At 52.4% G+C, this 14,952-nt stretch overlaps 1 protein-coding gene across 2 annotated transcripts in view; it reads right to left on the minus strand.

Moving 5' to 3' along the window:
- The window catches only part of DKK3 (dickkopf WNT signaling pathway inhibitor 3), a 44,916-nt gene that overhangs the window by 5,018 nt on the left and 24,946 nt on the right, over positions 1-14,952 (minus strand). The gene's annotated exons all lie outside the window — the stretch shown is intronic.

Genomic DNA, 14,952 nt, shown 5'->3' on the forward strand with positions numbered 1-14,952 from the left:
GGGAAGGCAGCTCTGTCAGGTGAAGCAGGTCAGCAAGCCCGCCGTGCCCAGGGAGGGCGAAGCCCTGTTGTACCCGTCTCAGCCCTGCAGGCTCAGGGTGCAGAAACAGCTTCCAGATGCCCTTCACTGCCCCTCCCCCAGCCCTGCCTGGCTCTCTCATCAGCCCCCTGCCACCACCCCACTGCCCCGGCTGGCAGGGCCCTCCCTGGCACAGCGCAGCTAAGCTTCTGCCCTCTAGGATGCCACACCCAGTTCACACAGTTGCCTCTGTGTGCAGCCTTCCCTCACACCCAGGGTGGGGAGCACGGAGACCTCGGCCACTCTTCAGCACAGAGCAGATGGATTTAATAAAAGGCTGAATGAGTTCCAGGCCGGCTGCACAGGACGGGCTGGAGTTCAGCAGAACCCTGCTGACGGCGAAGGAAAAGGGTGGCCTCGGGGAGCGCACCTCGGGGTCCTGGGTCGGAGGCTGACAGAGGCCGCTGCCTGCTTCCCAAAGGGGCGTGGGGTGGGTGGGGCGGGGCATTCTGCCAACCCCCAACCCCAGCCCAGGTGCTTTCTCAGCTGCCCGCCCCACTCGGCTGGAGAAATGGGGGAGAGAAGGAAGGAAAGGAATTTGTCCACCATCGAGCCCCAGAGAGAGGAGGTCACGGGAAGGTCACTGCAGGCCTGCTACAGTCACCGGGTCACTGGCAGGAGCAGGACTATGTCAGCTCAGACCTCTGGCAGCTGCAGAGGAAAAAGAAGGGCAGATGAAGTGGGGACATTGTCACAAGAACCACCACTGAGGACCCTGTCAGGGGGCCAGCACAGGCTGGGCTCTATCTACATCCTGGGCCACCTGTAAGCACTCCAGCAGGCAGCAGGACGGATTACTATTCCCACACTGCTTGCTAAAGATGGAGGTTCCGAGAGGCCGCCACCCTCCCGACAGTGCAGTTAGTTCATGGTAGGTGGACTTCCCACCACTAGCCCTTGGGAGAAGGGGCTCAGATGCAGCTGGCAGAGACTGTGGAAGAGAAAGACTCCCGGGACAGGGATTCTGGGGCCCTAGCAAACCTTCCAAGGTTCTAGGGAGGCAGGTCCCTCCCTCCCCACTATGATCAGGCATGCTCCATCCTAAGAGCGGGTGTGGAACCGGACCTGGGAAGGCCTGGAGGGCAGGCCCTGGCCCACTTGCTCCAGACTAGCCCCCACTCTGCTCCGTGAACTGAGGCAGCATCGCTCACAGGTATGGACAAGGAGACTGCCACCAAGGCCTTCTGGGCACCCTGGGGGCCAGAACATGCGGTTAGGCCACCTGGCCAGGCGAACTCATTAGCTCTGTCATTGGGAAGGGGCTAGCATTTCAGGCTCAGGTCTGGGTGTACCCTGGCCAGACAGCAGGCCTGAGAGGGTGGCCATTTGGCCCAGGGAGGCTGCAGGCTTGGCTTCTGCACCGACAGCCCCGGTACCAACCCCCAATAGGCACAGCTCAGAGAGTGGGTCCTGTACTGCTCACCAAACAAGGCCTGCCCCGCCGGGAAGACTGCCAGTGCCACTGGACAGCACCTTCCCAGGCCTCCTCTGAAGGGTGACAGGAAAGAGGCCAACTTGGAGGTTATGGGACAAGTCACACCCTGCATCAGCCCCTGTGGTCACCAGGGGCCCAAGAGGAAACAAGGGCCAACACCCAGCATAACTAAAAAGCAATTTAAATCTTTACTGTAAATTCTTTTAAAATGTCTAAGAGAGCACATTGCCTGGCACCCTGCAAAGTGACCAGAAATTGCTCTTCTCTGGGTCTCCCCAGAGTTTGACTCATGTCAGCCCACTGATCACTGTGGCCAGCGGGTCCTCCTCGAAAGGAGTCAGTGCTTATCCCTGTTCCCATGCCAGCAATCCAAAAACGTCAGCATGCTACTGTCACTGTTCTTACGCATGAGAAAACTGAGGCTTGGAGAGGGGGAGGGGTGAAAGGGCTGCCCAAGTCAAAAGCTGAATTGGGGGCTGGGCACTCGGTCTGTTTGACCCCAGAGCCACAGACGAGCCTTGTCTCAGCCACCACACCCTCCCGAACACAGCTCAGCTCTGCCAGCTCAGCCGGAAGCGTCCTGATAGTTCTCCCCAAGTAGAACAGTGCCAGAATAGGAGGGGAGGGAGGGCCCAAAGACATCGAGTCTCTTCTCTGAACCCAGCCAAATTTTGAAGAACTGGGACAAATATGAGAAGGTCCTTGCCCTCAACGAATTTATAATTCAATTAAAAACAAAAAAAACACAGAAAACAGAAAGGCAATCCAGTAGAAAAGGAGAGACAGGGTATGACCAGGCAACGCCCAGTAACAGAAGCTGCTTTGTTTCTCCACAGGGAAGATGTTTGACCTCACCAATAATCAAGAAAATGCAACTTAAAAGAGCAGGATACCATGTTTTTGTTTGCAATGAAAAAAGTTATAAACGTTGATAATATCTGTGGTTGGCAGAATACTGTTTCCCCACCCCCACCCAACATCCACATCCTACTGGAACCTGTGGATGGATATGTCACGTTACGTGACAAAGGAGTATTAAAGTCACAGGTAAAATTAAGGTTGCTAATCAGCTGACGTGATGATAAGGAGAGCATCCTGGGCCATCCAGGTGTGCCCAATGTAATCATAAGGAGCTATGAAGATGAAATGGGGGCAGAAAGAGAGTCGATGCCACGGGGAAAGACTCCACCAGTCCACCCAGACGTCGCCGGCTCTAAAGATGGACGAGAGCCAGGGGCCAGGGAACAGAGTCTCACTGAGAGCCTTAGGAAGGAGCTCAGCCCTGCGGACACTTCTGTTTTGGTCCAGTGAGGCTCCTGCCGTACTTCTGACTTACAGAACTGTAAAATAATAAATCTGTGTCCTTTTAAAACTACCAAATGTATGATAAGCTGGTACAGTAGCAATGGGAAACTAACATAATTTCCAATGTTGGTAGGGGTTTGAGGAAATGGGCAGTGCCAGGCACTTTGGGGGGGGGTAATTAAAATTAAACTAGATGTTTTTTGCAGGCAATTCATCAGCACCTATCGAACATTTAAATGCAAGTATATTTTGACTCAGTAATTTCCCTTCCAGGTGACTATCCTCAGAAACTTTTTTCTACATGTATATATATTTGAGTACCGGGGTGTTTAAGGCTACATTGTGATATCTCTAGTCCAGAAACAATGGAAATGCCCAACAAGAGGAAACTGATTAAACAGCTATAGAGTCATTTTGTGGGGAAATGCCACCAGGTGGACAAGAAAAAGAAGGTAGTTCTTTGCACTGTGATGTTTACATCAGTAGGTGAAAGCACAAAATCCCGTTTTTGTAAAGCAGAATAACAACATGTACAATAAACTAATAAATCACAGGGCCTGGCTGTGAGAGCCCAGCTATGAGCTGGAGCCCAGAGCGCCTGCGCAGTAGCTATGCCAAAAAGGACATGACCCGGAAGTGGGAGTGCATGCGCGGTTGCTCCCACAGTTATATAACCTGCTGCCTTATCTATAAGGCAGAAGGGGGGTCGCGCATGCATGAATTCTTCTGCACCATATAAAACTGGCTTTGGGAAATAAAGTGTGTAGCAACTTCTGTAACTTGCTCTCCCCTGTGTTGACCCCTTGTGCATTCTTTCCCCTCTGCACTACCGCACCTCCCAAGGAACCTCTTGACCCTGACACTTGGCACACAGGGGCACACAACAGATACGTGTTGAATGGATGCACCCTCTTGAACATTACTATGGCAGACAGGCTAATAAAATGCAGATATTAGCAAGGATTTGGGAACCAAAGCAAAAAACATACATTCCATTAATTTGATTTCTCATTTCCCAAGAATCCTGTCAACGTAGAACTTTCACTCTATGCTCTCTTTTCCAGATCTCTTATTTTAAAAAGTACAAGCTAAGACTTCTCTAGCACCAACCCCTGTAAGACCTTGTTGTTTACAATTCTCCATCAAGAAAAATACACATTCATCCTTAGGAATATTTTTCTTTCCCTAAACCCGCTCCTACACATGACAAAGCATTCCCTGCACTGCCACAGTGAAGCAATTAATTTTTTTTTCTAGGTATGGAAAATTTTTTTGTGGCATGGAACCTTGCCAAAGACTTTTCAAAAACTGAAATACAATAAAGCTACTGGTTTCCTTTGCTGACTGATTTGCAAGAGGTCTGGTAGGTGAGGTCAGTGTGACCCCTCCTTGAGAAAGGTCACTGCTTTTGTTCTGACAGTCTGCAGGCTTGTTTACTGTGGATGTGCATTCCCAGTAGCTTCTACAAAAGCTCCTTAAGAACTGTGATCAGCCTGACCAGGCAGTGGCGCAATGGATAGAGCACTGGCCTGGGACGCAGAGGACTCAGGTTTGAAACCCCAAGGTCACCGGCTTGAGTTGGGGTCACTGGCTTGAGCCCAAAGCTCATTGGCTTGAGTCCAAGGTCACTGACACTTTGAGCAAGGGGTCACTCACTAGGCTGGAGTCTACCCCCCCCCCATCAAGGCATATATGAGAAAGCAATCAATGAACAACTAAGCTGCTGCAATGAAGAATTGATGCTTCTCATCTCCGCTCTTCTCTCTCTCTCTCTCTCTCTCACTAAAAAGAAAAAAAAAATTGTGATCATACTGGAAACCTTAGACCTCCAAAGCATGAAGAAACCCCAGAGGCCAAAAGAGCACTTTTGAATCCTGGTTTTATCCTTTAATAGCCGTGTGACCTATTTCACTGGGCTGCTGTATGGCATTAATGCTGTCTGAATGGTGGCCATAGCAACAGCAGCTGTGTATCTTTTATACCATCCAATGTGTGATTCCCCTGAGGAGCACCCCTGGCAGGAGATCAGTTTGTCAGCAGAAAAGCAGGTTCAAACAATAGAGGTTAATGTTTCCACCAGCAACTCTCCACCTCTGTCCCTGTCAACACTTGGAGATTTCACCAGTCCTGACTTATCTGTATCCAGACAGTATCCCAGAGGAGTCAAGTTCCTGGGGGCAGAGTAGCTTCTCGTTGTACGAAGACCAGGCTTTCCATACAGTAAGGCTTTGCCAGTAGGAGAAGGGTCTCATCTTTTCTGGTGGTAGAGACCTGGGAAACAGGTCCTCTCACCTTAAACAGAACTGAATGAGTGGGAGGGGAGGACATGGGTGGGTGAGCTCCAAGCAGAGCCAGGCCGGAACTGAGAAACCCAGGATTTTATTCTTTTCAACAATTCTAGTTTCTCTAACCTGTGCTTACAGGTTATAGTCACACGTAGGCCAATGTTTTAAAGGAGCCTCAGCATCCCGCTGGGCATACGGTGTCTGAAAAGGTGAGCTCTAAAGGAGGAGGCTGGGGAGGTCCTGGGTTTGCGGTACCTCTTAGACCATTAGGACTGGGAGGCAGGCTCCAGCAGGCTGCACTGAGATGGAATTAAGGACACTCACCAGGGCAGAGGGTAAGGTCACTTGAGTGCCCCAGAGCAGGAAGGAGGGGACGCCATGCTGAGCACCTACCCTTCAGAGCCTAGAACAGCAACCCATGACATTCTGACACAGAGACCCAGCAAGAGGGACCACCAGTGCCTGCCACTTGTCACAAGTTCTCCTCAATCCCCTCAACATGGGATTTATTATCTATACTTCACAGCTGTGGAAGTTGAGATTCAAGGTGAAAGATCTGCCCAGAGTCACCCAGCTTAGAGGTGGAGCTGGGAGTCCAAGCCAGTCAGTCTGACTGTAAAGACAAGTTCTTTCCATCTCCTCCTGGGAAGATCATTCTCCTCTCCCTTCAGCACTAATCAGTTCCCTCAGGGGGCAGGACTTGCCTGAGATAATGCCCTGGGCCCCACACATTTCAGGAGACAAAAGACCAGAACTCAGAGCCAAGACCAAGAGTGCTGGACATCTGGATCTCAAAGTCATTTAAGAACTGGCTTCAGCAACCCCTTTCTAGTCTCTGTTAGTCCAGTCACTTCCTGTCTGTCCCTGTTCCTCCCTCCCATCCTGATGGGGAAATCTGACAAACAGTCTGAGGCTGGCCATTAAGACCAAGCCATTCAGGGAATCAGGTCTTTGTTGTCCCCAGGAGAGAGCTATATTTAGAAAGCTCTGGGCAGAGCCCCAGGCACTCTGTCCCGAAGCTGGCGGCACCGAGGGGCTAGCCAGGAACGCACCATAGCTCTGGCAGAATGCTGGGCCTGGATGCGGCCCTGGTGCTTTGCCGCTACTATGTCATAGTGGGAAATGTCAAAAGAGCTGTTCTGCATCTTTGATTTTCCTGTTCAGAATTTATCAGAGGAGAGCAGCTCTGAGGAGGCAGGAAGAAGACCGTACAAGACCCCTGGGAGGCTGTCTGCAGGTCGATCTGTGGGCAAGTCGGGCCAGGCTCCTCGGTGGCCCCCAGGCTGCCACGCTCCCCTTCTCGCACTGGCTCGGCACTCTGCCCACACTGCTCAGGAATCCCAGACGGTCTTGTTCTCCTGAGGTCCAGAGGAGGAAGCCACGTGGGCACACCTGTCCAGGGCCAGGCTGTCCCCAGCCTCCTCTCGAGCCCAAGGCTCTGGAAAGAACATCCTCAGGGGAGGAGTGAGAGCACCGACTGAAACTCGCTGGCCCTCAGAGCTTTGCACACTGCGGCTGGGGCGGGGAGAGTGGCACTGAGGGCCCAGGGGCACCTACTGTGTGTCTGCGCCTGCTCAGGCTGTCGGCTCTCTGGTCCTCACAGCCACCCACTGCATATCCCCCAGCATGGGCTCTGCACACAGTTGCCATTCACTAAAAGAACAAAAAAAGGAAATGAAGAGATGAAAAGATGAAGTACTGACCAATCTCCATTTTGCAGATAAGGAAATTGAGGGTCAGAACCCAAGATGGAGTTTAAAAAACTAAGATTTAAACCCAAGTCCATCAGACCCCCAAGCCAAGTCTTGTTCCTTCCACTGCACCCTGTTGTCTCCAAATGCACAGTTAGGCGTTGAATTGTGTTCCCCCTTAAAGTCGTATGTTGAAATCCTAACCTTTGGTACCTCAGAGAGTGATCTTATTGGGAGATAGGGTCAATGCAAATGTAACTGCTTAAGACGAGGTCCTCAGGATGGGTTCTAACCCAATATGCCTGGTATCCTTCTAGAACAGGGAGATTTGGACACAGAGACAGATTCATGTGGGAGGAAGACAATGGGACAATACGAAGAGAAGAGGGCCATCTGCAAGCCCAGGAAGGGGTCTGGCACACATCCTTGCCACACAGCCCTTAAAGGACCCGATGCTGCTAACACTTTGACTTTGAACTTCTAGCCTCCAGGTCTGAGAGACATCCATTTCTGTTGAGTACCCAGTTTGTGGCACTTTGTGACAGCAGCCCTCGTAATCTAGTCCCGCCCCTGCCCCCACCCCAGCAGCACACAGCCCCAGTCCCCTCTGTTTTGATTCTCCACCCGCTTTCAGCCTCTGCTTCTTGGCCTTGGTACCTCCCTGGGGGAGGTGACAGAAGGGAAGCCGGTGGGGAGCCACTGGAACATTCTGAAGGGTGTTGAACCCAGAAACCAGAACAAGGTGGGGGGAGGCGGGGGGGGGGAGGAAGGAGGTCACACAGAACTATCAATACAAGGGGCCCAGACTGGCCATCTGACCAAGGAGGACAAGTGGGCATATAAGGGGCAAGGAAAACTCAACACAATTCAATTGTCTCTGGGTTCTTGGCACATTGGCATTCATCACCTCATCCTGTCTTCCAAGGTGAGCAAGAGAAGCCCCATTTTATAGACAAGGGAGTGAGAGGCAGTGAGATGAAGTCGCTCACCAAGGTCATGGGCAAGGAGTGCCAGGGCTGGCACTTGCCAAACTCATCCAGTGCTCCAGGAGATACAGGTGACCCCGGGTGCTGGCGGCTGGGGTACCAGGAAGGGGACAGGAGGGGGCAGTGTGAGAGAGGCAGGAGAGGGGGCCTGCCAGCTCTGCCTCTGTGGAGGGTCCTGGAGGCGGACCCTGGTGCCCAGAGGGTTAAGAGGTGCTGAGCACAGCAGGAAGTTGCCTTTTCATTCACAATTCAAGTCGGGGCCTCAGGTTCCTCAGAGTCCTTTTTGACCTTTAAAGCAGGCCAATCACAAGAATCTATAAAAGACACACAGGTCTGCACACAGCAGGGTGCCCGCAGCCCCTCCTGGACTCCACACTGGAAACTTGCAGCCAGCTCAGGGCAGGCAGGGGCCCCAAACCTCACCACGGGTCTGGGCTGACCCACGATGTGGAGCTTGCCCTGTGGAAAAACCCAGGCAGAGGCCAGGAGCTGACGCCAGCTATTATTATCCTGAAGTCCCGATGTCTGCAAAAGCCTGTGTCTCCTGGGGCTGCTCCAGCCAATTCTTTCCCCCCCAGTCACAGGGCCCTGGAAGAGGGGAATGCATCCTAGGGCTGGGCATTCCAGGTGAACAGACACTCACCCCCAACCGGTTTGTGCCAGGAGCATTGGGGAAATAGTCCGGGAGTTCTCCCCCTCCTGCTGCTCCCTCCCCAACATACGCAGCCCCCAGGCCCCACCCTGCAGGGGCCCCCCTCTCCACCAGCCTCCTGGGGAGACCGTCAGGGGTGCAACGGGGGTGTTTCAGAAAAGGGCCTGTTCCCTCCTCCGGGGATCCTGTCTGGCTGCCAGGCCACACTCACAGAACTTCCCAACGCTTTCCTTTCGTCTGAGTGACGTTGCCTTTGGCAAACTTACACCATATTTAACTCCAAAAGAAACTTCTTCGTGTGCCCAAGTCCTCTCCAACCAAATGAGTGTGCTGTTGCCCCTTGCAGTTCGAAGCAGTGGAGGGAGCCCGTTTACCCTCTCCCCAACCAATGCTTCTGCAGGGCTTCCACCCCTATTCCACAGGCAGACAGTGGGGGGACCACTGGGCATGGGTCAGATGTTCACCAAACATACTGGGGACCCAGTTAATGCTCCGTATGCAGAGAACTGCTGTTCAAGTCATCAAGAGCCAGAGAGTAACTTCGGGTTCAAAAGCACCAACATTAGGGCACCGGGCCTGCAGCACCTCACAGTTGTGGAAGCAAAGGGGCTGGGCTCCAGGCTCCAGTCTCCCTCCTTCTCTGCCAGGCCCCCTGCTGCAACCCAAGTTATCTTCCTACAACACAAAACTGATGACACAGGGCCCTAATCTTCATGTTCTGAAAGCCGCACCACAGCCGAGGGGCCCTGGAAGACACTGAGGTTAGACTAATTCCATCAGCATCTAAAGGAAGGAGACAGGCTACCCTGCAGGCCCGGAGAATGGCCAGACTGCACCTGTGACACTGGCATAATAATGTGACAAGGGTGGACTGAGTAAAAAACCGGGTGTGCCACGGAGCTCTCTGCTCAGGCTGTGCCTGGTCGCCATGGCAGCCCTCAACACATCAGCCTCCCAAAGCGTAACAGTCACTCACTCAGCAACCTTTAGACAACCAACCTGGCTCCATGCTTTGCATGGCATACAGTCCTTCATGCTCAATCTCCGACCTTCTTTCGAGTCCGATTTCCTGACCCACCCCAAGACCCAATCCCGGTCCCTGCTTCTAGAATGCCCTCACTGATTCATCTTTAAGGAGCAGCAAAAATGTCTGCTCAGTGAAGCCCTCCCTGACTCTCCCACTGGGCAACTAGCCCCTGTCCCCTTGGTGCCCCCCACCCCCAGCCCTCAGTATCCTACCCAGTAAACAGAGGATGAAAATGGAATGCGGGCCCTGGCCGGTTGGCTCAGCGGTAGAGCGTCGGCCTGGCGTGCGGGGGACCCGGGTTCGATTCCTGGCCAGGGCACATAGGAGAAGCGCCCATTTGCTTCTCCACCCCCCCCCCCTCTCTGTCTCTCTCTTCCCCTCCCGCAGTCAAGGCTCCATTGGAGCAAAGATGGCCCGGGCGCTGGGGATGGCTCCTTGGCCTCTGCCCCAGGCGCTAGAGTGGCTCTGGTCGCTGCAGAGCGACGCCCTGGAGGGGCAGAGCATCGCCCCCTGGTGGGCAGAGCGCCGCCCCTGGTGGGCGTGCCAGGTGGATCCCGGTCAGGCGCATGTGGGAGTCTGTCTGACTGTCTCTCCCCGTTTCCAGCTTCAGAAAAATACAAAAAAAAAAAAAAAGAAAAGAAAATGGAATGCGGTTGGCCTCAAAGGACCAACAGGCTCTTAAAAGACTTGTCGAGACTTATACTGGAAAAGCCAAGATTCAGCGAGGGGGACATTTTTCTCCCAGCAATCTCAGGCAGTCATCTAGAGCAAGGAGGCCAACCCCACATCCCTCTGCTTGGTGACCTTATGGCTCAGTGGCCGATTTCATGTGCTTCTTCATCTCCACTCTGGTCTCTCTGGTCCCGCCCACTCTCTTTGGCCTTCCTGGCTGCTCTTCGGGCCAAGCAGGTTTCATGCCCTTTTCCTCAGCTGCACAACGCCCCCTTCGCTGTTAGGGGTCTGGCAGGGCTAGCACTCCTGGGATCCTGGTGATCTTCCATGAAGTATCAGTCCCTGTTGATGCCAAGTCTCTGGGGTCACCTGCGGGAGGTGCCCCGGTGGTTCCCACTGATCTCTGACCCCAGTCTTGGCCCCCTGGTGCTGAAAGGGAGCCCCATGGGGAGGGTCTTCATGCTTTCTCTCTTTTAAAATAAAGGTTCTGGGCAATGAATGGCAGGCATCAGAAGCAACAGCTTGGGGGGAGGGTTACAGTGGGCCCTCGTGGACCCTGCTGTCTGAGGGGCCAAGAGCACTGCTTTACAATGATGTGCCCGGGCCTGAAGGAGATTCTTTTGGGAACTGTGACCAGCCCTCCCAGGGGGAGAGGACAGACTCTCCCAGGGAGAGAGGGATCTGGGGTGTCACCGCCATAGGTCTCCTAGGAGACCACTCTGGGAAGTCATGATAGGAATGTCTATGGGAAGGCAGGTCTTGGCTCTTGTTTCTCACAAACATTTTGTCACTTGTCCAAAGGACTTTATCTGCTTTATCCTTCTGACTTCTCACCCACAAACCAGCCACCTCAGGCAAATCTCCACCATCCTCCTCCTCCTCCTCCTCTTCTTCTAGCTGGGGGATGAACTAGCAGTCTGGCTAACAGCTTCCCCTGCGTTCTGCCTCCCCTCGCCTCCAGTCCTGCCAGGCCTTGGCCACTCTGCAACACATGCAACCAGAATGGACACCCGCCTCGGTGCTGGCATCTGCCCCAGACAAATAGCATTCAGCCTTAGAGGACAGCAGAGCCGTTGCCATAACAGCAGTGTTCTGAGTCTTGATGCTTCTGGACCAGGGAAGACCATGGCCTGTGCCTCGGGTTACCAACCAGGATGATGCTCCCACGTGACTATGGTGAATGGGGTCCAATCAGGGCCTTATGGGGTAGCCACGGCTTTGTGTCTCCACCCTCAGAAATCTCCTTATGCAGGCCCTCTCAAAATCACCTTGCTTCAAGCAACTAGCATTAAACCTAGTCACATTCACGTCATTTACCTGCACCCAATAAGCCTGGTATTGTTCACACCATTGGCTGTGTGATTCCTTCATTCATCCAAGGGAAAGAATAATGCAGAAGATGAAAGGTAGAAAGAGGGTAAGTTTCAGGGCTAGAGTATAAGTGTCTGTTTATTCTTTCCAGTAATTACAAAAAGCTGCTGAGAATGTTCTGCTCAGCCAGGCATATTCAGGACCCTCTCTCTGTCGTTGGGATGGAATGTCTCCATATTTACTCGGTTGGTTCCTTGTTTACTCTTTCCTTAGGATTCAGTGAGCTTATCTAGCCTAACCCAACCCCTTCAAACTGTTTTTCCTTTGCCTTGCAAAGAGAAGATAAATGTATCACGTCCCTACTTACTCTTAGCACTTAGAGATGGTACAAGACCTAGTTTCCCAAAGTCTGGTATTCTGAGACACAGTTCCTATGCACGCACACTGTACAGCCCTGCGGTGTGATGAAGCCTAGCTCTTCCTTCTCTTCTCTGTCTGTCCCCTAGGCTTCGGGCTGGGCTCTTCAGTGGAGCAGGTGAAGTCTCTGAGGAAGAACAGGCTCTGGGAGGTGTGGCACGTGCTTCCTCCTGACACACCAGAAACCTCCAACTGGATGTCTCGTCTGTGTCCTCAAGCCAGGCCATTGGTGAAACAGGCCTCAGAGTGAGGAGGCCAGGAGACACCTCAGAAGGCAACCTCACACTTTCAGGTGAGGCCTCCGGCCTTCCTGTCCCTAACCTCTGCTGGAGTCCTAAGGAAGGGGAATCTACAGGCTTCCGACCTGGCCACAAAGGTGTCAGAAATAGATCTGAGACCACCTGCACACGCCTACCTCTGAGATGGACCCTGATCCCAGTTTTGCTGGTGACCAGAATTTGTTTAAACTTTAGTTTCCTGTCATTAGGTCTTCATAGTCCTTAGGATTCAAACCACCTGAATGGTGGCCGGCAGTACTTGGGAAAGCCTGGGTTCAGATCCCACCTACAATGGTGGGGGTTCCACTCCAGCAAATGCAACAGACAGGTTCTTTCAACAACCTCCCCTTTGTCTGAGAAGCCGTGTCTAAACCTGAATGACCAAGAGGCCCCAGTGTAGGCACTGGCCACTTCCCTTTCTGTGCCATGGACTCCTATGGAAGCTACCTGAGGGCCCTAGGCCCCTGCTCAGAATAATGCATTTAGATAAAAGATGATTACACTGAAATACACTTATCAAAACATTTTTGAGATACAGTGTTTTATGCACTTTACTCACATGCTGAATAATAAGGTCTGACAGCGATCTTAATTTTTAAGAAGTGATGAGCGTCAGTACTATTTAAAGACGTTGGCAACTACAGCAAGAGAATATGAAGATATCTGTGACTGCTCTTGGGAACAGAGGCACTGCTGGTAATGCTGTGGTCTGTTGCCCATTTTGATGATTAGAAGAAGTGCTGCTTTAGTTTAAAAGATAGTGAGAACAAGGGTGCGGCTCTTTCCCCGTGATTCTATCCAGGTGGAGAAGGTGGCTTTAAGGCACATCCAAGGTTAAGAGCCACTGCGTTAGTGCCCGCAACCTATCACCCTCTTCCAAAAATACGGCTCAAAGAATTCCTTCAATTTCCTTAAAAAAAAATAGGAAAAGAAGAAAGTTTAAATCAACACAAAACAAACACAATATTGTTTTCCCCTTTGCAGGAAAAAAAGTCACTTTCCCAGCGCACTGCCAGGCCGCTGGGTGGGGGAAGCAGCTGGCATGGGCCCTGGGCCTCGAATGAGCTTCCAAGCCCCATGGCCCCAGGCCTCCTTCCTGCCCTTATCAATGAGTCTCTTTCTCCCCCTAGCACCACCCACAAAATTCTACCACAGTGAGGACTAAAAAAGGTGCTTGAGGAATTGTTCAACCTTTCAAGTTGAACCATTTATGTTAATGAGCCTGAAAAAAGCCTTAATATGTTTCAGGCATGGAAAAATAGGTTTTGACCTCATTTTGTTCACAAGCAGCCACGGCTTAGTCGCTTCACTTTGATGGGATGGCCAGACACACGGACAATGTCAGCAATGTGCAGTGGGGTAGGGGAGGCGGTCCAGGCACAGCCGAGACACCTCGGAGCCACCCATCATCACAATGGCTCCAGTGCTGCCCAGGGAGGTGCCAGCACCAAGAACCCACCCATCACACCCTGTCTGCTCCAGCTCTCCAAGCCCAGACCTGGGCCACAGGTTACAGAAAGGACCCACACGCGCCTTGGTGATCTACCTAAGTTTGCTTCCTTCCTTGGTTCTTGTCACTGGCTGTGGGAAAACAGCTGTGTTGGGCTTGCTGGCTGGTTTACCAGCTGCAAGCACTTTGCCTGATTAGTGCATGAGCACGTGGCAGCGCCGCATGTGGGCGGCCTATGTAAGGTTAAGGGTGCTTCTCCCCAGCGGCCGTTCTCCCAGCTCACTCTCCCACCACTGCGAGGCGCGGATTTCCTGCTCCCTTGCCCTTATCTGCGAAAAGCAGGCTTTCCTTTGTTTATTCGCCCTTTTCCTTTTTTGTTCATTCTCTCGCCTATCTTTGCGAGCCTCTTCGGCAGCACATATACTAAAATTGGAGCGAGCCTCTAATAAATGGGTATGGCCCGATGCTTTCCAGCTCCACAGTTCCTCTACCGCCTTGTGGGAATTCAATGAGAACCTGCCTGGCCTCAACCACCGGCATTACACTGGCCAAGCGTAGATGAGTCTTTTAATAACATTGGGCTGCAGATATCTCATCTGTAAAATGGGGATGATAAACCCAAGCATATACCACAACATTTGCCAGACAGTCAATGATTACTGGTGACTTTCCCATGTGACCCTTTTGTAAGGTCATGATACACAGGAGGAGTGTAGGCTTTGGATGTCAGGCAGACTTATTTCCAGATCCCAACTCTGCCACTTACTAGCTGTGTGAACTTGGCAATCACTCTGGGCTTCCTTTTATTTAGAGTGGGGCTAGTACCCCGTTTGAGGTAGGTTTGGTAAGGGTTAAGGAAAGGAGCTTATATGACATGGTCACACGGTACCTGGCACGTAGTAGGTGCTCAATGAATATTAGTTCTCTTTCCTTCCTCTCACCTCCAAATCCTAGCAAAACTGTCGGGGGGAGGGAGCTGCTCCACTGAGGCAGGCACACATGTGACTGACTACTGGCCTTTGATTTGGCCTTTCTGCTACACGGTACGTGTTCTCTGGGGAAGGAGGTCCCCATAGACACTGTCAGGAAAAACGGGACCCTGGAAGCAGAGAAGAAGCAAAAAACAAAACAAATAAAAAAAAAACTTGGCCCTGGCCGGTTGGCTCAGTGGTAGAGCGTCGGCCTGGCGTGCAGAAGTCCCGGGTTTGATTCCCAGCCAGGGCACACAGGAGAAGCGCCCATCTGCTTCTCCACCCCTCCCCCTCTCCTTCCTCTCTGTCTCTCTCTTCCCCTCCCGCAGCCGAGGCTCCATTGGAGCAAAATTTGCCCGGGCGCTGGGGGCCTCTGCCCCAGGCGCTAGAGTGG

The sequence above is a fragment of the Saccopteryx bilineata genome, chromosome 1 (assembly GCF_036850765.1).
Source record: "Saccopteryx bilineata isolate mSacBil1 chromosome 1, mSacBil1_pri_phased_curated, whole genome shotgun sequence".
Lineage (NCBI taxonomy): Eukaryota > Metazoa > Chordata > Mammalia > Chiroptera > Emballonuridae > Saccopteryx > Saccopteryx bilineata.